Raw genomic sequence first — 24,932 nt, 5'->3', positions numbered from 1 at the left:
TGCTCTGTGTGACTCTGCCCATCTGCGACCCTCCCTCTGTACTACAGCACTAGCTGACAGTCGCTGAGATTCCAGGCTGGAGAAGTTTTTTGGGTTCCAGGTAGACCTCGTGGAGACTTCAGCCTGCAGGGAGTACGGCTCCTTTTGCTTTAATCTGGGCAGAATCTGATGTTGGCTTCTTTGACCTCCTCTTCCTTTGATCTTTATCTTTGAAAACCTGTGTTGTTAGAATGCGATTGACTTCAGATGTTCTCATCCTCCCCAGAAACCTGAGGGAACACAGTGCAGGGGTCTGGCTGGGTGATCCCCCAACATCCCATGGGCAAAGATTCTTCAAGGGCTCTGGGCTTCAGGCTGGACACCTCCAGCAGGCTAAGCAAGAGGCTGTTCATGAAGCCTGCAAGCTCTCGTACAGTGGAGAGCCATGTGGTACATGGGAACACCCGGGGCGTCAGGAGACAGACCTTCCTGGGTTCTAACCCCAGCCCTGCCATTGCTGCCTGAGTGACTCGGGACAGGTCATAAGTCTGAGTTTCTGTTTTCTCTTCTGGAGTTTCCATTTTCTCATCTCATGGGGGTAAAACTGAGCATGAGAACTTGATGCACTGATACGTGAAAGTGCCCCATGGATTACTTAGTATGTAGTCAGTGCTCCAAAATGTTCCATTTCCTCTACCTTTCTTGTTCCTCTCTCTAAGACTTAATTCAAGTCCAGGCTTCACTGGAGCAACAGAACATCCCCATAATAATTACAAGGCCTTGCTCATCATTCCTGCTTAGTAGGGCACAAAGACATTGATAGATACACCACTCTCACCCCGCATCTTGTGCATGACCAGCATGTGGCTATTTTTACAGCATCTCCAGGGCTTATCAGCCCTCCAGCTCTCCACCCGCATTCATTCACTGAGGCATCAGGTCATAGCAGGACCCACAGAGTGTAAATGACAAGCACAAAACCAACAATAACAATAAAGTAACCAACTTATACAGCGCCTTTGTGTCTGCGAAGTCTTCCTCCAGACAGACTTTGTTGCTTTTCAGAAGACTCCTCAAGAGGTTACAGATAAGAAGCCAGACCCCCCAACAGTGACCTAGCAAATCAGGAACAGAGCTAGGACTCAAGCCCTGGTCTTCTGACTTTCAGACTAGCCCAACATGTGTCACCAGGAGGCTTCAAGACAGCCTTTAGAGACTGCAACTCAGCTGGTGTGTGCTGGGGCCTGTGAATCTGCATTTTAGTAAGCTCTCAAGAATTCTCATGTGGGTGGTCTCCTCCAATCTGAGAAACATCCCACCCCAACATGTGGAGGAAAGAAAATGATTCTTGATCAGCTCTCTCCCTAAAGCGGCAGCAGAGTTTTGGCTGGTGGTGATGCAACTCTGCCCCTTGCTGTGGGCAATTAGGGTCAAGAGTTGATTAGACAAGCTGGAGGGAGACTGGCTGGGCCTGGAAATGTGAGTTCTGTATCTGGTACTGGAGTGCCTCTCTGTAATTCACTCTATGGGGCTCCTTCCTGGGTGAGGAAAAAAATTGGGGGTCACTGGTTCTCAACCTCGGCTGCACATCAAAGTCACCTAGGGGCTTTAAAAAATATTGGTGTCTGGAAGCAGCCTGCAGAGACTGTGATGCAATGGGTCTGGGGTGTGGTCTGAGCATGTGGGATTTTCAGAAGCTCCCAGAAGATTCTAAGTGGAGTCATGTTTGAGGATCACTGAACCAGGACACTGAGGTCAGTTCTACAAAATTCCAGCCTGTGACTGAGAGCAGATGTGGCACAAGAAATGTTGTCTTCATATGTCTGTGTGTCTGTGGGTATAAGTGTGTCCCTGCTTGTGTCTGTGAATGTGCCTGTGTGTATGTTTGTGTGTGTCTGCATGTGTTGTCTGTGTGTGTTTCTGTGAATGCACTTGTGCATGTGAGTCTGTGTGTGACAGAGAGAACTGGAGGGCAGGGCAGAGGGGATAGGAGGGGCTATAGAGGTGAAGAAGGGCTCTCTGGGGACACGAGCACCCTCTTTTTACAGATAGAGCTCAGAGAGGGTAAATGACCAAGCCTGGACCCTAGGCCTCCACAGTACCATATCCACAACCCAAGGTCTAAGATAAGAGGCAGAAAGGAAAATCAGAGCTGGTGTATGGCTCCAGGTTTTGCTGGCTGACATGAATGTTTTGTTTGTTTGTTTTTGAGATGGAGTCTCACTCTGTTGCCCAGGCTGGAGTGCAGTGGTGTGATATTGGCTCACTGCAACCTCCGCCTCCCACGTTCAAGCAATTCTCCTGCCTCAGCCTCCTGAGTAGAGCCACCACGCCCTGTTAATTTTTGTATTTTTAGTAGAGACGGGGTTTCACCAGAGACAGTTGGCCAGGCTGGTCTCAAACTCCTGACCTCCAGTGATCCACCTGCCTTGACCTCCCAAAGTGTTGGGATTATAGGCATGAGCCACCGTATTTGGCTGACTCGAACTTTTGCTTTGCTTCTTTACCTGTTGCAAAATGCTGGGCTCAGGCCAGTTCAGCCAGATGTGCTGCCATGAGAGGGCTGGGCCAACCTCTCTGAGAACCACCAGCTCCCTGAAGCTGCTCCCCAACCAGTAAACCCTGCTTTCTCCCCCACAAATATTTCATGCATACAGGCTACGCCAGTGTGAGAGAGAGCCAAGTCCAGGCCCCTCACCAGGGAACAAACATTCCAAGTGACACTCCAACATCTTGGGGTTGAATGCTTTTGGACAGAGTGCTTGCCCCAATGCTAACTAGAGAAAGCCCCTGGGGAACTGAAAGTGCTCAGGACTGGGGCTGAAGAACCTTCCTCTTACCAGCTCTGTGATCTTAGGCACTGGCAAGCCCTGCTTTCTGCATCTGGCAGATGGGCATGCAACACCTGCCCAGCCTCCTGAACAGGGGAGCTGGAGGCACAAGCAGGGGAATGCAGGTGAAGGCACTCAGTAAATTAGGCAGGATCCACTTGTGCAAAAGGTTATTTCCAGGCATGACCTGAGGACTGCCCCAGCAACTCTCCAGCCCAGATGTCCTCCTCAACTGCCTGCTGATCCCTGCCATTTTTATCCTTAGATCTAGCCTCTGGGTTAAGGATATTCAGAAGATTCTGCTGATTTACAACCAAGGATTCTGACAGAAGCAGAGGCAGGGGTGATGGTACACTTCGCACCATTCATGATGCTAGTGTGACTTGTAAGCAGGTCAGCTTCAGGAGGTGGCACAAGCTAGGAGGGAGGAGGCTCCTGCAGGGATGGACCCAGAGGGCCTTTCCTGGAAAGGCCAAGGGAGAGGGCCGCTGGTTGCTCTGAGGCTTCCTGGGCAGAGAGGGTGAGCTGCTGGCTTAAGTGCCCTAGGGACCTGGGAGTGACTGGTGGGGAAAAGAGGCTTGGGAAGCCAGACGGGACCCAGGAAGACCGTACCAGCTTGATTTACCACAGCCTGGCCCAGCGTCAAGGACTTGGGCCCTGGAACCTGGCAGATCGAGCTCTGCACATCTGTGTGGCATATTTCTGAACCTCTCTAAATATCATTTTGTCATTTATAAAATGGAGATAAGAACAATTCCTTTTGGGAGCCTTTTATATACATAGAAGCAGACTGGCTATTATTATTACTTACAGTTTCACTGAGACCTTAGCACAGGCAGAGTGTGTCTGTGTGTGTGTGTGTGTGTGTGTGTGTGTGTGTTCTGCCCCCCATCTGAGTGTTCACCCCATCTTTGCTGTATTATCTCTCTCCAGACTGAATGGAGTGCAGTAGAAAGGAGAAGAGTCAGGAGTCAGAAGACCTGGATTCAAATTCTGCCTTTGTACTGGATGAAGAACTGTAGACAAGTCCTCATTGTCACTCAGAGCCTCACATATAAGGACAATAGATGGGATGATAATCACTACACCATGAGGTTGCTGTGAGAATTATATAAAATAATATATCAACAATAATAGCCCATGTTTGCCCCACGCTTACCAGTGTGCCAGGCACCGTTAAGGGCTTCACATGCATAATTTCAACCACTACAACCTTTTAATTATCCCTACTTCTGTAGATGTCCCTACTTCTATAGATGAGAAAACTAAGGCTCAGAGAGGTTAAGCAATGTGGCCAAAGGTCACACAGCTTGTATGTGGCAGAGCATGAGTCTGAATCCAAATGGTGACTACTTCACTACTTTACGAGGCACAGGATCCCAGCACATCCAAGTTGGAAGATACCTTAAAAGCACACCAGGTCAAACCTGCTGTTGACTGCTGAGGAGCCTGAGAGCCCTGCTCCCAAATTGCGTCACAAATCAAATCTCCTTTTCACCCTGACCTGCATCGTAACTTCCCAGATGATTCTCTGCATCTGAAGGCCTTCACCAGCCACATGGCATCCATAGAGCGAGTATGGTTCCATTCAGAGGAGGGCATTGACACCCAAAGAAGTCACGTAATCTGCCCAGGACCACACAGCAAGTCTGAGGCTGAGCTGGGAGTCCAGCCTCCTCCTGCAGGCTTTTTTGCTGCAAAGCCTTGTATTACATGTACTTGGTGGGGCTGGGGGCATTTGATGCTGGAGAGAGGGTAGTGTTTCTGAGATCTCTGTGCGTCCTTAAAAGCATCTAGGTATGACCCTTGATGCCTTGTGATCTAGATTCTGATGAGACGTGGGCAATCATTTCTCCTCTTCTCCCTGAGACCCAGCCCAATGTGGAGCTTTGTATCCAGTACGGCTGCATTCCTGCTGTGCCCATCCCAGTGTCAGCTACAGCCTGGGTGGCCCATGGAGTGGCTCACACTGCTGGTTGTCTACTCAATAGTCATTCAGATTTTTGTATCAATGTGATATCAGCATGCCCAGCCTCAAGTGATGAAATGTGATGGGTCTAAATCCATCATGATAATCCGTTTCCTCTTTGCCAGTGACGGGCTTGTGAGTTGCTGAATGACACAGTTCCAGTTAACAAGATGGGAAGGAAGTAAATGGGAAGGAACCTCCAGGAAAGATTTTCCTCCCGAATGAAGACACATGTGAGAAAAGAACCCTGGGCCCTCTCTCTCCCACTCCCCCTTCCTTCCTGCTGGTGATGCTTTTGGAAAGGATATAATGCCTGGAACCAAGGTGACTGCCTTGTGACCATGGGGCAACACCTGCTGAGGATGTCACAGCAGGAGGACAGAGAGAACCTGGGCCCTCGCTGACATTGTTGAGTTGCTGCACCAGCCTTGGAACCACCTGTCTTGTCAACTAAGATCACATATATATGTACAGGTTATGCCATTATCTGTTTGGCATTTTTACTTGCAGCCAGCATGTCCTAACCCATAAAAGGGATAATAAAGGAACTGGGCATGGTGGCTCACACCTGTAATCCCAGCACTTTGGGAGGCCAACAGGGGGTGTATCATCTGAAGTCAGGAGTTCAAGACCAGCCTGGAAAACATACCGAAACCTGTCTCTACTAAAAATACAAAAATTAGCTGGGTGTGGTGGTGGGCACCTATAATCTCAGCTACTTGGGAGGCTGAGGCAGGAGAATCACTTAAATCCAGGAGGTGGAGGTTGCAGTAAACCAAAATTACACCACTACACTCCAGCCTGGATGACAGAGCGAGACTCTGTCTCAATAATAATAATAATAATAATAGTAATAAAGGGATCTACTTTATGAAGTCAACACTCTGATATCTGTTTTACATTTAGAAAAGCTAAGTTTTGGAGAGGACACTGTGATGCAGGGCAGGTGAGCCTCGCAGAGCAGGGATATTCTGGGCACACTGCCTACGGGGTAGCCCTCCTCTGCAAGAAGCAGCACCTCTGCTGCTGCTGTCCACTGCCACATGGATTTTAAAATGCTGTCTAACACCCCAGCTCACCTCTGAATTCTTTCCTGGGCAAAGCCAAGAGCCCTCCTGGGCTAAGCCCCAATTTTGGGGCTCGCCTGCTCTGCCTCAACTCAACTTTCCCACTTTATACACCCCTCCCTAGCTAGTAGACACAAAGGGATTTAGACCTCATTCCATCTGACTCTCAGGTCTGTGTGCCAAACCACCACACAGAGAGGGCTGGCTCCTGCTGTAAGGATATCAGATAAAAAGCTGATTTCTCCTCCTCTCCTAGATCTGTCTCTAAATTACCCTATTTCCAAGTGTCCAGTGAACATCCCTGTTGGAAAACGTCCTGTCAGACAGATGATGTGTTTCAGAGTTGAGAAAAAATAGAGATGAATGGATGGGGTCTGTGTAGGATGAAATGAGTCCTGCCGTCAAAGCCTTGTGCTAGCTTTAGGGATCCAGGACACTCACCCGGGAAGAAGCAGTGAAAAACACCAAGAAGAACACATTTTCCACTCTCTCCTGTCTGGATCCTTCAAGGTTAGTTCAAGTGACCTTTCTCCCAAGAAGTCTGCCCTGACTGTGCCAAACAGAACTGGGCTCCCAGGGCATATATTTGCACACTTCTTATAATGGGCAGATTTTTAAAGTTATTTATGTGCCTATGTACCCCTTCTCATAACTGAGTGTGAGCTCCTGGGAGGTCAGACTGTGTCTTAGGGCCAGCACAGTTCTGAGTATCAAGTAGGACTGATGCAGGGCATCACTGGGGCTTAGCTCATGAGGGTTCTTGTCTTCACCCAGGAAAGAATTCAAGGGCAAGTGGGTGGTGGGATAGAAGAAAACAGCTTTCTTGAAGCAGCAGTGTTACGCTCACATAGGCAGAGAGTAGCAGCTCAGGGCAGTTCTGCAGTCATATATATACCTACTTTTAATTGTATGTAGATTAAAGGGTGGTCAATGCAGAAATTTCAAAGGGTATTTCTGAGTCATCAGGTCATTGCTATGGGAAGGGGTGGTAACTCCTGGGTGTTGCCATGGCAATGGTAAACTGACATGACACACTGGTTGGAAAGCTTATGAAAGCTGCTTCCGCCTGATCTCTCTCTTAGCTAGTCCTCAATTTGGTCCAGTGTCTGAGCCCTGCCTCTGGAGACAAGTCCCACCTCCTACCTCAGCAGTGCAGGAAATGCTTTCTGGTTTAACGTGACAACATTCAGTGCTAACCACACACTCTGTAAAGGCAGCTCCCTCAGGTTGGGTTCATCCCCTATTGTGACACACACACAACCCCAGGGCTCAATACAAATCCTTGTCCACCAAAGGGAGCTTCTTCCATCAAAATGTGGGGTGTTTATTACGGGACACGCCTAGAAGCACAGTGGTCACGTAAACCTCGGGGAACCCAAGACATCAAACAGTCATCACAAAAGACAGCCGAGAAGCTTGGTCTTGGCTGAGGTCCAGGCAAGAGTGAGAGGCGGAGGGAGCAGTGAGGGGTGGGGTGGGGGGTACTGGTGGGGGGTGGCGATTCCCTGAGAGGAGCCCAGTAGGAACCAAATGTGTGGACCTACGGGACAGCTAGGGCTGGCTTCAGAGAGCACCAGGCACCGTAGAAATGGCAGCTTCACAGCTTCCTTCCTTGCTTCCGCCAGGCACCGCTGCCTTGGCCCAGGCCTGCGGAATGTTCCAGAAGCTGGCAATGCCCTTTGTCTGGGCCTTACCCTTCCCTGGAACACAATGGCTTGTTCTTGAAGGGCTCAGGGTTTGTGATTCCTCAAGTAAGCCAAAGAATCAACAGCTTCCGGGGACTGCCCCTCAGCAGCTCCTATCCATGGTTATTTTTAGTCGCATTTAATTTGGCAGCTAGGAGCACTTTTGATTTCACAATGATTAGTTAGAGCTTGTGTGTGCGCTGTTTTTCTTCTTACCACCCGCCTGTCTCCCCCAAGGGGACAGGGTGTTGTTTTGACTTTTATGTGTTACAATAAAAACTTTCATTGTAGCAAAATGTTTGCTCGTCAAAATTAGCTTGGTTAATTCCAAAGAATTGTTTCATCTTGGCTCCACAGACACCGGGGATCTTTTTTACAAGAGGAATTGGCCACCAGCCAGCTATCTCCGGGACAATTCCTCTATAGTGTTCATCCCCCTGGAATTTACCTTTAAAGATGAAAGACCTCCCTTCGCTTTCCAGAGGAAAGTCGAATGCGTCCCCGGGTTCATGTGCTCCACAGTAGGACAGGGAAAGCCGGCGATGAGTGTGAATTTGGTTGTGTTGATTTTAGAATCACAGGCCTGAAGGAAATCCCCACAAAGAAAAAGATACATGTGAGGATGTACACAGACACAGCTCACACAAGCACACACCCACAGGTGTCACACTCATGGCACGAATACACACACGTTCACAAACACACAGACCCACCAGGGCAGAGCAGCTGACTCTGCACACACAGGAAGAGAGAGACGCAGAGGCCTGAGCTCCACACCAGTCCAGGTAGAAACGCTTGAGCCACCTCACCTGCATTTGCAGGGCTCAGCAGGCAAGCCCAGCCTCACCCCTCTGAGACCCGCCCACGTAAGCAAGGGTTGGGGCACCACCTCCAAACAGTCTCAGTTATCCTGGGGCCTGGGCTCAATGCTCCCTTGCATGACCGACCTCCCACTCCTCGAGGAAGCTGGCACTCCTGAGCCCAAACCCAGGCCAAGCTGACCCCTCTGACAGCTCTACCGCATGCCGCCACCACTCCCTTGACACGAGCTGAGATCGTTGTTAAACAAGAAGGCACAGGAAACTCACAGATGTCCATGACAGTCGGCAGACCAACGTTAAGTGGAGTCATTGCACAAACTGTTGGGGAGGCTCAGATGAGAGGCTCACCACAGCAGGGATGGAGGGACAGGCAAAAGCGACATAGAGTTGGAAAGTTGTCTGACCTGCGTCTACACCTCTGGGACAAAAAGGGGTTGGGGGAGATATCATTGACAGACAGACTCGCTGGTAACACCGCTCCTTCTCTCCCCTGTGCCTCTCCACACCCCATCACAACTCTCCTTACTTGGAGAAAAGGGACAGTCAACATCTAAACATCTAAAGGGGAAATTGGTCTCTAGACCATATAAGCATTCCCTAAATTTTTATCAGGTGCCTACCCTGGGCCAGGAACTGGAGATATAACAGAGTACAAAAGACATGCCCTGTGGGCACTGGTAGGGGAGAGAAGCAACCAAGGGCTACAGAGCAACATGCAGCACTGACCAAGGTGATGAAGAAGAAACACACCGCCCACCCCACGGGGTGACGGCAAGTGGTGAAGAAACAGGCCCATCATGCAGGAGGTCTGGAGGCACCAGAGGGATTGGGGAAAGGAAGGATGTGAGTGGGAGCCGAGCGGGTGTCTGGGAAGGGCAATTCCAAGCCAGCCGATTAGAGCTGATGAAGTTCCAAGGCTGGGCAGGCTGGGTAGGCTTTGGGAAGTCGATGTGGCAGTGCTGAGAGAGTGAAGAGGAGAGCGGAGTGGGGGCAATGAGCCTGGAGAAGTAGCCAGAGGCCGGGTCTTGTAAGGCTTCATGGACATGGTGAGGGCTTTCGAGGTCAGCCTTCATCTCTAAGCACCAGAAAACAGGCAGCCTGGTGGCAGCTTACAAAACTGTGACCCACTCTTCAGCTGCTGGTGCTCTTCAATCTAGAGGTTTCCGTGGCCAGGACCTTCAGTTCCCTGGCTTAGAGACTAAGCCCTCCTTCTTAGTCCCTGTTAGGGAAGGGACATGCAGAAGCTGCTGGAAAACTCTTCCTTCCCTGCTGTGTGCCAGCCAGGGTTGAGGACTGTGGCAAGGACCTGGCCTCAGAACCCAGCTGAGCAGAGGGGCAAGAGCAAGCTGTGGATGGAGTCCTGTGTACGGCTTCCCTTGCCCAACTGTGTGGCCTTGAGTAACTCACTTGCCCTCTCTGAGTCTCAGGTTCCATCGTTGTCAAATAGAGATACTCCACTACAGAGCCACAAGTGTCAAATGAGCAGCAGAAGTCATTGTAAAATGTGAGAATCCCTCACATCTGGAAGTTTTTGCTTTAAAATGGTTTCTCCCCTGCAGGCTCAGGACGGGATGCTGGCTGCTGTGTAGGGAAAGCAGAAGTTTTCTCTGATGAGGGACCTGTGCCTGCCTCCCCTGCCCCAGCCCCCATGTTCCCTGCTCTACAACTAAGTGGTTTCAACTAAAGGCTGAGGCCAACTTAGAGATCCTGCACAGCCCTTCTGATATCCAGTTTCTCACCCGAGATTTCTGCCCAGGCGTGGGTTTCTTGTTCCTTCCAGACCCAGAGCCACAGCCCAAAGAGCAAACCAGCTGTGCTCCTTGACTGGCAGCTGGAAGAGCCCTAAGGAGCCCAGGTCCAGCCTATGGCCAGGATTCAGAAACAGGAAGATAAGGCCACCAGGGTTCTTCCCATGTCCCCCAGTAGCCGATAGCCTGATTGCAGCTTTGGGGCAGGCTTCCTCTCTCCATTCCTTAATTAGTTTTTAAAAAAGTCGATGAGTCTTAAAATTGATGCTGCTAAATCACTTCATTTTTAGATCCTAAGGATGTGTATCAATGGGTAAGTGGGTAAAATATAAGAAAACATGAGGGGATGCTGAGGGAATAACTAATACAGATAATCAAGGAATTCTGCAGACCTAAAATTCATTACCCCTCAAAAAGACAAGACTTGGCTGGAGAGTGAGCGAGAGTGTAGGGACAGTCACACCTGGGGACTTGTGGCTGGGCACATGAGCAGGAATCTGCTTCTAAAGAGTGCTGGGGAGTGGGACAGCACGTCTTTTGGACGCCCACCAGGCTCTGGGCGTCCAACCTGATACCTTTCAGTCTCCTGCCTTCATTCTGAACCACCTGAGCTCCACCTGGTGCTTCTCCACTCACAACTCCACCAGCCTTTCCTGGAAGCGCTGGCCGCTCAGAGGAGCAGCAAGGTTCAGGGAAGGCAAGGCAACACAAAACCGTGAATCTGCCTGGGCCCCATGCCTGACTTGGCATAAGCCCCTGCTGAGCAAAGACAATACACTGAGAAGCCAAATCCCCAGCAAGAGATCAGGAGTCCTCACCTTCCCTTCCCTGCCCAGCTGCTGTCCCCAGACCCTGCACTGGGCACTGGAGGTACAAGATGAACAAGACCCCATCTCTGCCTGAATTCAAGAAGGTCAGTGTCCCTCTCTGAAAACCAAGTGTCTGGACCCCCAGACACAAGTGTCTCTCTCCAAGTGGCTGGAGAGAGAAGAGGACTGCATCATGGGGGAGGGAGGGATGACAGAGGGAGGCTGGCCTTCCCAATCCCTGAAGGATTTGAGGTTCTTTTCTCATGACCAGGAGGTCCTTCAGGGCCCTGTGGATGAGCCTCAGACAAAGCACCTGCCTCCATGTTTTCTCCTCTTCATTATTTACTAAGCAGTTATGTGCCAGACAGTGTGCCAAGTGCTTTACACATATGAATTCATCTAATTCCCCCAATAATTCCATGGGATAGGTGTTATTGTGTATCCATCTCTATTGGACAGGTGAGGAAGATGGAGCACAGAGAGGTGAAGTAACTGGCTCAAGGTCACACAGCTATTAGATGCTGGAACTATACTAGACACAGCAGCCAGGTCCAGGGCTGCACTCTCACCGACTGTGGTAATGGCTTCTCTAACAGCGATGACATGAATAGCACAGGTGACCACAAAGTGTCAGTGTTGGGAATCTTCCTAACATGCCTTTTGCTCTATTTTATACTTGAGAAGTTAAGCCACTAGTATAATAATCCTTAATATTCATTGATTCATTTGTAGGTGCCAAGAACTGCTCAAAATACTTTATATACTTTAACTAACTTGATCTTCACACCAACTCCATGGGGTGGACACTATTATTACCTCTATTTTACAGAGGAAGAAACTGAGGCACAGAGGGGTTAGGCATCTTTATTAGTCAAGAGTTTTCCAGAGAAACACAGAACCAATAGGATAGATTGATTGTTTGATAAATAGATAGATTGATTATAGGAACTGACTCACGCAATTACGGAAGCTAAGAAGTCCCACTGTCTGTCATCCGCAAGCTAGAGAACCAGGAAGATTGGCGATGTAATTCAGTCTGAGTCCAAGTCCAAAGGCCTAAGAGCGGGTGGGTGGGGTGGGGATGGGGGCCTAAGTTCTCTTCCGAGGCCCAAGGCCTGAGAACCAGGAGTGCCAATGTCCACAGGCAGGAGAAGCTGAATGTCCCAGCTCAAACAGAAAATAAATTCTCCCTCTCCCCTGCCTTTTCATTCTATTCAGGCCCTCAGTGGACTGGATGGTACCTACCTGCACTGGTAAGGGTGGTCTTCTCACTTGATTGATTCAAATGCTGATCTCTTCTGGAAACACCCTCACAGATACACGCGGACATAGTTTTACCAGCTATCTGGGCATTCCGTAGCCCAGTCAAGCTGACACATAAAATCAACCATCACAGCACCTGGGTGATGCCCCAGGTGATCACTGGCAAAGCTACCATTTGAACCCAGGCAGTCTGGCTCTAGAATCTGTGTTCACAGCCACTCCACTCCACTGCCTATAAATGTGGAAAGTTAGTGAAGAGAAGAGTCACAGCTCAAAGCCAGGTCTGTAGACGACCTGTGCCTGAGCTTAGCCATTATGCCGTGATACCTGCTCTGCCCTATCTGTGACACTTTTCCAGGTTAGGGATTCCAAGCAGAACCCCAAGCCTCTAGTTCTCTACCTGCCAAGGCAGCGAGTCCATTCTTCCTGGGCTTCTCTTCCTCCGAACAGGCTAGAAGCCTTTCAGGGTTTCTCCCACCTGCCTTGCTTACCTGTCCTGAAGCTTACCTGTCCTCCTAGCCTTCCGGTCAGATATGAGTTCCTGCTAGATCCCTGGGTTGTGAATCTCTGACTGTGGAGCCATCCATAGTTCATTTGGGGAGTTCTGGACCCTTTCCCAGGTTTGTGCCCATAGACAGAATCCGAGCTCTCTTTTCTTGGTCTGGCTCCTAAAATCAGGAGCCCTTTTCTACTGACAAGGGTCTGGCTTTGCCTCTCTTCTGAAGCTTCTGGGCCACTTTTTCCCTTGCCCTACCCCTGCTTTACTTCACCCACCAGTTTCTCCTATGGTCACATAATCAGGCTGAACCATGGTGCTCTGGTCACTCCTCACCCTCCTGAGTGAAGCTGTGGGTGGCATCAAGCCCACTGGGAAAGAGGCCACGTCGAATGGAAGCAGCTGTGGCAGCTGCCTCCTGTACCTCATCCTGCGCAGCTGGGCCCAGGTCAGCCTGACCCAGAGTGGTACTGTGGCTTAGCTGAGCACTTGACGGCCAAGGGTATCCTGGCAGAGTCAGACAAAAGGAGGCTTCCCCAGCATCCTCTAGAGGCAGCACAAAGGAGGGGCCAGACAGGTGGCACTCTCCAGGCCTCAGATCCTGCTCCATGATCTTGGGCATGACCTAATCTATGTACCAGTTTCGTCTTCTGAAAAATGGGGGACATGATAAACACCTCCAGGGCAGCTGTGAAGATGAAGCCCTGACTGCTTGGCAGAAGGTGAAAGGACTCTTGAGGTCTCTTTCAGCTCCACCAGCTAAGCATTCTGTGAAAACCAGGGAGGGAGTCTGTGGTCAGGCTGCATAATGTAGGCATCACATTTCCTGAAAAACCAAAAGATAAGAGGTCACTTACCATTGCCATTTGCGACACTCTTCAAGAGGAAGCTCTAACTTCATCCAAAAATACCTCTGTGCAGGAGTCGGGGTGCCACTGCAGAGCCTGCCCTGGAGTTAAGCATTGTCCTGTCTAGGCATCTCATTTGAAAAGAAATGTATCCTGTCTTAGGAGAGGCAGCAACACAGCAATGGGGGCACCTATGTGGGAGGGAGGCAGAGGACTGAAAGTCAGGATACAGCACAAAGGGGGGCTGAGCTCAACTTGGAAGACAAACCTCACCAACTCCCATGGTGGCTGAGGGCCAGCTTGGGGTGGTCACACACCTAAGTTCCTTGTCCTTCCTATGGGCAGTACTTGACTGTTCACAAAGCCCCTTTTGACTTATGCACTCCTCAAACTTTGTAACCCTAGGAGATAGCTTTATTTAGGCCCACTTCACAGATGAGGACACTCAGAACCAGACAAACTGACTCCCCTGTTGTCAACAGTGTATTAGGGGCAGATCCAGGTCTTGGACACAGCTCTGACTCCAAGCCCAATACTCTGCCCCCTACACTGCTCACTGCCTGGATCTACCAAGAAGAAGCTGTGTCCAGCTGCCCAATCCCAGTGCCACTGCATCCCCTATGGGGAAAACTTGAAGGAGTCCAAAGGTAGTAGGCCAGCAATCACATGTCTACAGCACAACTACTTAGGATTCTTCAGGTCCAGTTAGAGGCCTACATCCAAAATTCTGGGTGCCAATGAGAGAAATAAAAACTGCAGTGAGTGGTCAAGCTCCAGCCACCTCCTTTTCCCTCTGTCTTTCCCTTTGGGAGGCCTCAGATAGTTTCCAAGAGAAGAGTAACGAATGAACACCTTCTAAGACAGTGGATTACGCCAGGCTGTCAGGATAACACTGACAGCAGGGATAGAGGAAGAGCCCATAATGAAGTCAACCAAGTCACTAGAAAAGATACAGGGACATAGGAGACTGCCAGCCTCACCCCAATCAGGGGTCCTCCTTGGCTCATGGGAATGGCCACCTTTTTCTTCCTCCCTCCTTTCTGTATTGCTGGCCTATGCTGAACACCCTACAGCAGAACCTATACCCCACACCCTATGTATTCCTGACACCCTACAGCAGAAGCCCCAGAGGCTGGGGGCTAGCATGCTGTGTCTAGGGTATGGGGACTGAAGGAAAGGTAAGACCTCCGCAGAGTAGACCTGCTCCCCAGCCCTGGAGAAAGCAGCAGCAGCTACGGAGGGCAGGCCTGATGCTGGGGATGGAAGGAGGTGACTAGCCAAGCACTATGACCTGACATCTTCTGGGCGAGCAGTGGCTTATATGAGATCCCTGCATTGTGGGTCTATCTGTGGCATCCATCTGTAAGAGGAGGGTCTTAGTCTCTAGGAGTTGCACAGCTTTGTGATCTTCCTAAGGCAAGAGAGAAGAATCCCTCCCCTTCAGGTTAAAGGCCTTGCCTTGCCAGCGAAGTCCAGATGGACAAGTCCAGTACCGGGCAGTGCACAGTGGAGAGGGCAACCACTATGCTGCAGGGATTAGTGATGTCGTGGGTATGGCCACACATGTGTAGGGTATGTCTGCAGGGGTGATGCATGGGGATAGGTAAACTGTCCGGGGAAGCCCCTAAGTGTGTCAAAGAATGGGGCTGTGTGTGTCTCATTCATCCCCCAGTGCCAACCACAATGCATAGGAAGCATTAGGCTGCACCATCACCTAGCTGTGTGACCCTGGGCAAGTTACTTACCCTCTCTTGCTTCAGATTCCTCTTCTGTAAAATGCAGCTGGTGCTGGGGTTGTGGGGAGGATTTGATGAGACAGTGAGAGGGCCCAGTATGCTTTCCTTACCAATGTCCCTTGTGCCCACAGAGCATCAAGAAACATGGAGCCTGGCACCTGGGGTCCTGCTGGGGGAGAAGGGACTTTTGATCCTAGAAACCAGAACCATCGTCAAAAGAGAAGGCCAAAGGCACTGGAAACCTGAAACCTAGAGAATGCTGTTTACTGAGAACACTTCACAAAAGTCATCATTGTTTTCTCTGAGAAGCAGTTCTCTAAAGGGCCCTTGAAATACCTTACCAAGAAATACTCCAAGAAGAACAATCATTGCAACTTCCTTGGAGAGCTGCCTCAAACAAGGAGACTCACAAATCACCTTCCATCTGGATGCGGAGAGGTGAAGGTGGGTCTGAGGCAGAGGACTAAGTTGACTTCTGCTGGAGAGCTTGGCTTTAAAAACGCAGGACTGAAGGCACTGAAACATCTATTTATAAATGGCTTTTAGTTTGTTGGTGTCAAAAAGGACTGTACTCTGTCACCAAAGAAAATAAACAGCACAGAAGCATTAAGCCTAACACATACTAAGTGCTCAATAAATGCCACGTATAATCACAATTATTTGTGCATTATAAAATATTACTATTATTTATAGACATAAATATTTATATATAAGTGTACATAATATGTGTATTGATAATAACAATACTATTGTCACTCAATAAAAAATAAACGCTGCTATCTGGAAGAGTGGGAGAAACAATCAGGCGACCTTGAAATTTATTATTTTAGACCAGAGAATCAGTGCTCAGAGGAGAAATTTGACAGGATGAGACCGGCCAAGGTGGTGCAGACAGTCAGGCTGGAGCTGGGAGAAGCCCTGTCTGCTGTCCACCATACTCCAGCCCTGCCCCAGGACCACAGCCTGCAAAGGGATCAGCACCCCCAACCCCCACCGATGGTGTCTCTGAGCCAGGGCGACTGCTGTTGGTCTCACTAGCACCTCCCTCTGCCCTTGCTCGGGGAGCCTCTCTGGAGGTTAATCTGTGTCAGCTCAGCCCTGCAGCCACACCAGTTGCTGGCCCACCCTCCTGGGATCCCCACACCACCAGAGCTGGCAGACCACCCCAGAAGGCTCCCCTTACCCTTCACTTACAGATGCGCAGTGTCTTGCCTAGGCCCCCCAACTCATAAGGGGCAGCAGCCCAAAGGGCCATGGGAACCAGGGACAGTCCTATCCAGAGATGCCACAGGGGACTTGGTGGCTACTCTCCTGAAATAGGCAAACCTAGTCCCACCACTCCCTCTCCCTGGATGGACACTATCACGTTGTAATGAAGAAGAACACTACAGTTTGAAAGACAATTTTGCTTTTATCCTGGGCACCAGGGGACTGGGGAAGGCATAGAGAAGGGTGTTCAAAATTTATTTTATTTGCATACTTCTCAGGGCGCCAACAGACTCAGTCCCCCCACCGGGTTTGAAGCAGGGCAGCCCACTTGCTGGCTGCTTGTGTTTGGAAGGTTCATTGAGCTGCCTGGGCCTCAGTTGCCTCCTCTGTAAAATGGGAGTAATTGGGAGTCACTTCCCAGATTAGCCTCTAGAAGTCAACTGAGGCTAGACTTGTAGCAAGGCACTGGGCACAGACGCACAGGGGCAGGTGCGGGAAGCAGCCGCTGTCATTCCATTGGCTTGGTGAAACGTCGGAAACAATATTCACCAAAATGTAAAGCAGGGGGGCAGGGAGGTTATCGCCGAGCGGCAGGATTTCGGTGATGCTCATTCTTTTTCTTCTTTTCCTTTTCTTTTGGTTTATCTGAATTTCCCAAATATTCCACAATGTTCCTGAATGCATTGTGTCATTTGAAAATGATAATAAGGGAAAAACAAGCACTAAGCTCTGCTGTGATGTGTGGCTGCCTCCATGCTGGGGGAAGGGAGCCCAGGGCAGTGGCAAAGCCCAGGACCAGCGCCCCAGGCGTGGAGGAAGGCGACGCCCCCTTTCCCGGGGCAGGGAGGACCCCTACCCCAGGGGCGGGCGGGCCCAGCGCGGCTCGCTCGCTGCGGCTGCGCCTGGCTCAGACAATGCGAACACACAATCATTCATTATAACTCAATTACAGTGATTAAAGCTGGTGGCATGCAGAGGCAGGAGGGAGTGTTGCCAACAAAATTTACACTCCGTGTCATCAGCGAGAGATAACAGCAGCTGACGGGGCCGATCGCCTCCCCTGCCATCTGCTCAGTGCGGGGGCCGCCCGAGGCCCGAGGGCCGCTGCGCGCTAATGGTGGACCGTGGAGCAGAGAGCTGCGGAGATGGGCTGCCTCGGGCTGGGACTAGGATAGCAGCAGCGCTGGCTAGGGAAGCCAGCCGCGACCCCTCCCTGCAGACTTGGCCGCCCCCGGAAACTCGGCATCTGGAATGGGGGTGTGAGAAGGCCAAGGTGCTACTGTTCTGGGTTGGGCCCACCATGGCAGAGATTGGGATTCTGACGTCTGATTTCCATCCCCCTGTTTCAGATGAGGAAACTGAGGCACAGATGCGCAAAGAATCACACCCTGTAATCCTGGGCCACAGCCAAAATTCAGGCCTGCTCTGGGAATGGTGCAGAGAGGGAGGCAGGGAGCTGAGGACACTCTGGACTACAGGGAAAGGGAAGTTGGCCAGGGTGAGGCCTGAGACCCTGGGGGCCCAGAAGGCATCAAGGGTGGTGGCAGGAGGGCCCACGGGGCAATGCAAGGAGCACTAGGCACAGGGCAGGGCTGCTGAGGGAATGTCCCGGGTTGGGGAGAGACGGTTGGCCTGTGTCAGGTGGGCTCTGGCCACAGTGACCAAGAGAAACTCTGGGGGAAGGGTTGGAGGCAGAAGCCCACAGCTGACATCTGTGCTACCACAAGGTAGAAGGTTGAGGAGGGTAAGCTGCCTTTCAAGGGGTAGCAATGACGCAGACCATCCCAGAACACTAGGCTTCCAGCTTTGTCAGCCGCAGGAAACAGGGCACCTGTTCAATGGACCAGCAGATGTAGCTGGTCTCCCATCTGGGAGAGTCTCCCTTCTGGGCCCTATTGAGTAGCAGTGGGACATGGGAGGTGAAGGATGGGTTCAGGTCCCTCTTCCCCTGGTTATGCACTGGGTACATTTTTCTGGCTGTGGCATGCTCTGAGGCTACCATCACCATGCTAGTGTCCATGCTGCCAGCTGCCTGGCGCTCTCCTCTCTGCCTCGCCCTGTCTGACTCCACAAGTAGACCTTGTTTCCCAATGGCAGAATTCCACCCAGAGTCTCCTTGTTATACTGTCGGAGGCTCCTTTGTTCCCCCAGAGTCCATCTCAGTCCTCAGCGTTCTCCTGTCCTGTCACCCTCACTGTCCCTCAGGAGCCTCTGCACATGCCACACTGCCCCTCCTCCATGGCCTTCCTCATCCCCCTCATCCTTCAGAGCCCAGCTCAGACCTTACCTCTTCCAGAAAGCCATCCTGGCCCTGGGGGCCCGTGGGTGCCTATCCTTTGGACTTCCATGCCCCTGTGCCAGTTTGTGCCCTGGGAGCGCTGATCATGGAACATTGGGGTCATCTGGGGGTGGAGCCGTTCCCCATCCCCAACCCTGGCAGCACCTTGTGGGCAGGAGCTGCGTCTTGTTCATCTCTGAAGTCTGGGGCCCAAGCTGAGTGGGTCTCTGGAAATGTCTGTTGACTGGATAGAGGCTGAATGAGTATGTACCAGGGTAGCTAGACAGGACCTGACACAGGACTATCTCACGAGGCCTGGCTCAGGACAGTGCAGAACAGAGCCCACAGATGGGAGCAGAGATCAGTGTCCTTAGAGTGAAAAGCAAGGGCAGGAAGCTCAAGGGACAGGAGCCACCCTCCTGCCGGCTCGGGCCTCTCCCCACATCCATTTGAAGCCCCTCAGTTCCTGCCCATACAACCCCACTCTGTGCTCACCAGGGCAGGGCTGTTGGCTCAGAATGGACCCTCAGAGCTGCTGACTGTGGAGGCCGGAAGAAAGAGGGAAGAGGGAGGCAGTTGCCCTCTCTCTCCCGCTGCACATCACAGGTCTGGCCACCTAGAGACTAGGACATAACCAGCTGGGGACAGCGTAGAAAGAATGAGATCCAGGCAGGGCCACACAGCCCTGCTCAAAATACACAATCCCCTGAATTCCCCAAGAAGAACTGAAAGAGGAAGCTGAGGAGGGGTGGTGGAGGCTGGGGATGGGGTGAGAAGCTCTGCAACACAGAAACACTCGAGTCAAGAAGCCTGGGTTTTCGTTTCAGTCTTGACTCGAGGTTGTGTGAAGTTACCCATTCCTTTGTTCTGCACATGGTACAAGTCATGTGCACTGGGGATACCAGAGGGACTGAGCCTGACAGAGGTCCTGCTTCCATGAAACTTTCTATTCCAAGTCTCTGTGCTCTCTGGACCTCAGTGTCCCCATCTGTAACAAAGATATTGGACTAGATCTGGCTTTCCCAAGCTGTGGCACGGAGGAGAGTTTTGTAAGAAAGATGACAAGGCATTGAAAACCATGGGCTGCAGAGCAGGAAATTATTCTCTTCCCAATTCTCATTCAATCATTTCTGACTTGGACAAGGAGCACGTTTCACTTGGGTGCGAATGGGTCCAATGCAGCTCTCAAACACTGGGTCATCTCCCTTTTTTAAAAAGGAAGGAGTGAGAAGAACTTGAGGCACAGCTATTTAGAATGATTTTCATTGCATTTACAAGTATGCAGACTTTTAAATTTAAGGTAAGGAATATTGGTATTTTATTTATGATAATATATAAAATTTCCTTTTAAAATACTTACATTTAGGCTTTAAAAAGTAAATTTATTTTTTAAAACCTATCAGGTAAATCTAGGCAAATATCATTAGATGACTGAGATTCTTTGATTGAGTAGATCTAGGTAGCTCTGCCCATGTTGGTGGGCAGGACTTAGCATCCTGAACACCTGCGCCTCCTGGAACTGAGCCAGCAGGGCCAGAGGAGGGTGCCTCACACTGATAGAAAGGTGATGGTGAGTCAAGTAGCAGTCTTGGGTAACATCTGTCCTCAGGGCTTCCTGGAGACTAGGGAGTGTGTCCCCAAACAAGCTTGAATGCAAATTACTTTCGTCGACAAACAAGCTGATCTACATAGTGCATGCACAGCAGTTGGCAGCAGTTTCCAAATGGTGCGCTGCACAGAGGGATGGCTTCTCTGTGCGGTGTTCAGCAAAGTGGTTCAGTACTGTGGGCTTCCTCCCTCCTCTCTTCCTCCCTCCCTCCACCTGCTGACCCTCCTGGGAGGCACCAGAGGTTCTCTAAGGAGTAGCTGCAGCTCTAGCACAAGGAATCTACAAACTCTTCAGGCTCATCCAAGGACAAACTAGCTCAGAACTGCAGAGAGGTAAGCAGTTCAGGGACTGGCATGTTTAAAATGCCGTTCCCTCTCTAAACCTACAACTCCAATGCACCCTTAAACACCGAGTCAAATGTGACCTCCTCTGGAAAGCCTTCATGAATACTTGCCCTTTATTACCGTTCTGAGAGTTGCCTCTTTCCCCCTGATGAGGACCCCCACAATATGCTGTCCAGGCCACTAATTATTAATTAGTAGAGTTTGCTTTTTTCACTAACAAGTGCATCCTGCGAGGGTATAGATCACTTATCTCTATATTTCATGCCCCTAGCCTCCAACACTGGATCTGCTCTGTCTATATTTATTGAATTAATGCATGGGTGTATGGGCCGATATGCTTGGCTTACAATCCTGAACTAATTTTTAGATTCTATTCACTCTACTTCTCCTTTTAAGGAAAGGAAACTTTTCATTGAAAGCATTCTTTTGGGCATTTAGTAACTATTTACCAAACACCTATCACATGACAGGTACTCCATTAGGAACTGGGAATAGAGAAGTGAACCAAACTTGATCTCTGCCCTCAAGAAATTCACGGTTGGTTGGAAAAATGAGGCAAGCAGCAAATGAATAGCAACAAGGGAAGGATTTGAAATTCATCTTCACTTAGATGTAAACCACTCAGAATTTAATCTACTTAGCAAGGAGATACAGATAGAAGATCAATGAGGTTAAGTAAAAAACCCTGTAACCCTGAATTTGAATTAGAAGCCTCAGTAGACCTCATGGTGCTAACAAATATATAAATACGCACATAATGCATTTCTTAGCTCTGCCACTGAAAAGGCCTAGAAATGATGATCATTTCATTAGCATCAAGCACCCAGATTATGGTCTCTGAATACCACTTTCCACTAAAAGGAACCAAGGTTCATTGGAAAAATGGCCAATTCCACATCCAGGATGGAAAATGTACAAGATAAGCCAGGGACATTGTCTTTTACCAGAAAGCACGGAAGCTCTCAAAGACTAGTATGGTCATATTATAAAGACTCAGGAGGCATCTTCAAGAGGATCCCCAAATAGGATGATTTCAGAAGCAATAAGTATAACTCCGCTTGACTCAAACATATCAAATGTGTTTAAATGCACACATTCATAATGTTTTAAAAAAGAATACCTCATTGGTCAATTGTTGAGGATACTAAAGAATTAACTTATTATTTTGAAACTTGGCAAATAAAGCAAATGAATCAAGCATTCATCTTGCCTTTCCTATACGAACTGTACTTCAAGGTAACCAAATGGTCGGTGAGGGGCAGTTTCTCTTTATAGCAATATTCAAGGAAATATTGCAATTGGAATCATCCTTATGCAGCGCCTAATGAGTTAATGAATCTACACAATGGTCATCAGTGACTGCTAACATACAAAAGGAGAAACATCTAGCTACTATGTGTTTCCTAATGAATCTATGAAGTACTCTGCCTCCCTCCAAAATCAAGCCTGGATCTAATCAAGCTCCAAGATCTAACTACAATTTAGCAATCAGCAAAATTCAGATTATGTGAAGCTCTAAGGACAAATTTTTTTTCCAGTAAATAAATGTGTGTATGGTTGTGTATGAGAGAGAGAATGTGGTATGAAGGAGGAATCTAAAAGACGTATCAATTGTGCTTGCTCTGTGTGGATCTTATTTGGATTCTAATTCAAATAAATATACTTTGTAAAAAGACTTATGAGACAATTGGGGATCTTTGAATACAGATTGGATATTTGATGATATGAGAAGTTATTTTTTAGGTTTAGTGGTATTTGGTTACATTTTCAAAACAGGTCTTACCTTTTGGAAATAGTAAAATATGTGCTAATTTAATGATGAAATGTCTGGAATTAGATGCATAATACTCCAGCGGTGGTGACTGGTGGAGATGGGTGGGGTATAGATAAAAGAAGATTAGCCCTGAGTTGATAACTATTGAAGCTGGTTGATGGGCACATGGAGATTCATTATTCTGTTCTCTCTACTTCTCTATCTGTTTGGCATTTTTCATAATGAAAAGCTAAACAAGTCTAATCCATGCTGTCTCTGCATGAGAGCACTGCCCCTGCACACTCACAAAATCATTAGAACCACAAAACAGTCAAGCTGGGGAGGACCCAGGGATTGATTATTCACCTGCCTTCAAGCAACACATAAAGGATGAGAAGATCAAGGACCGGAGAGATCCCGTGTCATGACTAAGGTGATGTGGTGAGCCCGGGGCTTTGCTCTCTGCCACTGGGCATGGGCACCCCACCCAAGGCCCCTTTGAGTCACCAGAAACTATAACGGGGCGAGTTCTTTCTGGCTTTTAAAAAAATCTTTAATTATGAAATATTTCAAGCATGGCAAAGTACAGAAAATAACACACTTCTAAAGCCACCACGCAGATTTTAAAAATGTGAACATTTTAACATTCTCTACAGAGTTTCTAAAAAGTAATAAAATGTGATAGGTATAGCTGAACTCCCACTGACCCTTCCTTTCTTCCCTCCCCACAGATAACCATTATCCTGGTGGTGTGGGGTGTTCTTTCTACATATATATATATATATACACACACACACACATATTACTCATATATATATGCTCAAATATAGAATTGTTTTGTGGATTTCTATTTTATATAAATAGTATCACATCATGTATTTCCTTCCACAACTTGCTCTTTTCACACAACATTGTGTTTTTGAGATTTATCCAAACTGATACAGAAAGATCTAGCTTATGCATTTTAATGCCTATGTACAATTTTATTATAGGAAAATGCATAGATCTTTTAAAATCCATTTATCCATTAATGGACAGGTTGTTTCTAATTATTTTTGCTCAAACAAGGAGGCAATGAAGATTCTGTACATATCTCTTCATGGAGTTGTTGAAGAGTTTCTCCAGGGTGCATACCTGGAAGTAGATTTAGTGGGTCACAGGGTCGTGCTGTTCCTCCTTCATGATTGCCAAATTGCTTGGCAAGGGTAACATATTAGTAATAGTAATAGTTGTTTGGCAACCACAAAGTGGTTGAACCAATTTATGCTCCCACAGTGTTTGACAATACTAGTCATTCACCACCCTCGTGGAAGCTTCGTATGATCAAACTCGAAAACTTGCCAGTCTAATGGGAATGGGTCGTTCCATTTCATTTTGTTTTGTAAATTTGCATTTCCCTGCTAGCTGGTGAGATGTGGCATTTTTACATGTTTATTGAGCATTTCTGCTTCCTCTCCTGTGAATCACCTGTTTCTGTGCCCTACCCATTTTCCTCTCGAGTTGTTGGCTTTCAGTGTACTGATTTGGAATAATTCATTATCTATTCCAGACACCACTTTCTTCGGTCAGTTATAGGTATTGTGTTTATGTTTTTTCATTTTTTGTTACTTTATAGTATCTCTTGTTGTACAGGTATTTTAAAATTTAATATCATCAAATTTATTTTATTATAGCTTTTGCTTACTGTCTTGTTCAATAATTTTTCCCATCCTCTGAGTCCTGAGGTTGTTCTCCAATATTCTGTACTATAAGCTTAAAACCTTAATCCTTTGAGAATTTATTTTTGTGTACTGTGTGAGGTAGGGATCCATTTTCCCACCATGAAGATGGCCTGTTGCTCCAGAACTTTTTGCTGAAGAGTGCTTTTCTCCACTGATGCATAATGCCATCTATGTGATAGTCACATTCTCACCTATACAGCAGTCTACTTATGGACTCTCTATTCAGCTCCATTGGTCTATTTGTCTATACACACAGCAAGAGCACACTTTCCTGCTTACTGTAGCTTTACAGTAAGTCTTGATATCTGGCAGGCCAAGTCCTCCTCCCTTATTTCTTTTCAAAATTATATTTGCTATTCTTGGTCCCTTACTCTTCATATAAATTTTGGTATCAGATTATCAAATTACACAGAAAACATTCCATTTGGATTTAACATTGTATTTATAAATAGTTGTACAAGACAGCTTCTTAAATGAAAAAACTCATAAATGACTTTCTTATAAATGACTATGGCATAATTTGTGATCTACAGAGGTCTTTTACATTTAAATCTTCAATACAATTTTGTATTTTATCCTTAAAGATCTTACATAGCTTTACTTGGATTGACTCATAGGTAGCTTTTATTGCTATTATAAATGCATTTTTCTTTACATTTTCTAATTGGTTGCTGCTTATGAATAGGAATGCTATTGATTAATGAAATTTGATCTTGGATCCAGCAACTTGACTAAACTCTCTTATTAAACAGTTTTATATTCTGTT

This window comes from Rhinopithecus bieti, unplaced genomic scaffold, assembly GCF_001698545.2.
Source record: "Rhinopithecus bieti isolate Rb0 unplaced genomic scaffold, ASM169854v2 scaffold_31548, whole genome shotgun sequence".
NCBI classification, from domain to species: domain Eukaryota; kingdom Metazoa; phylum Chordata; class Mammalia; order Primates; family Cercopithecidae; genus Rhinopithecus; species Rhinopithecus bieti.
The sequence above is the reverse complement of the archived record's forward strand: the minus strand, read 5'-3'. Positions refer to the sequence as shown.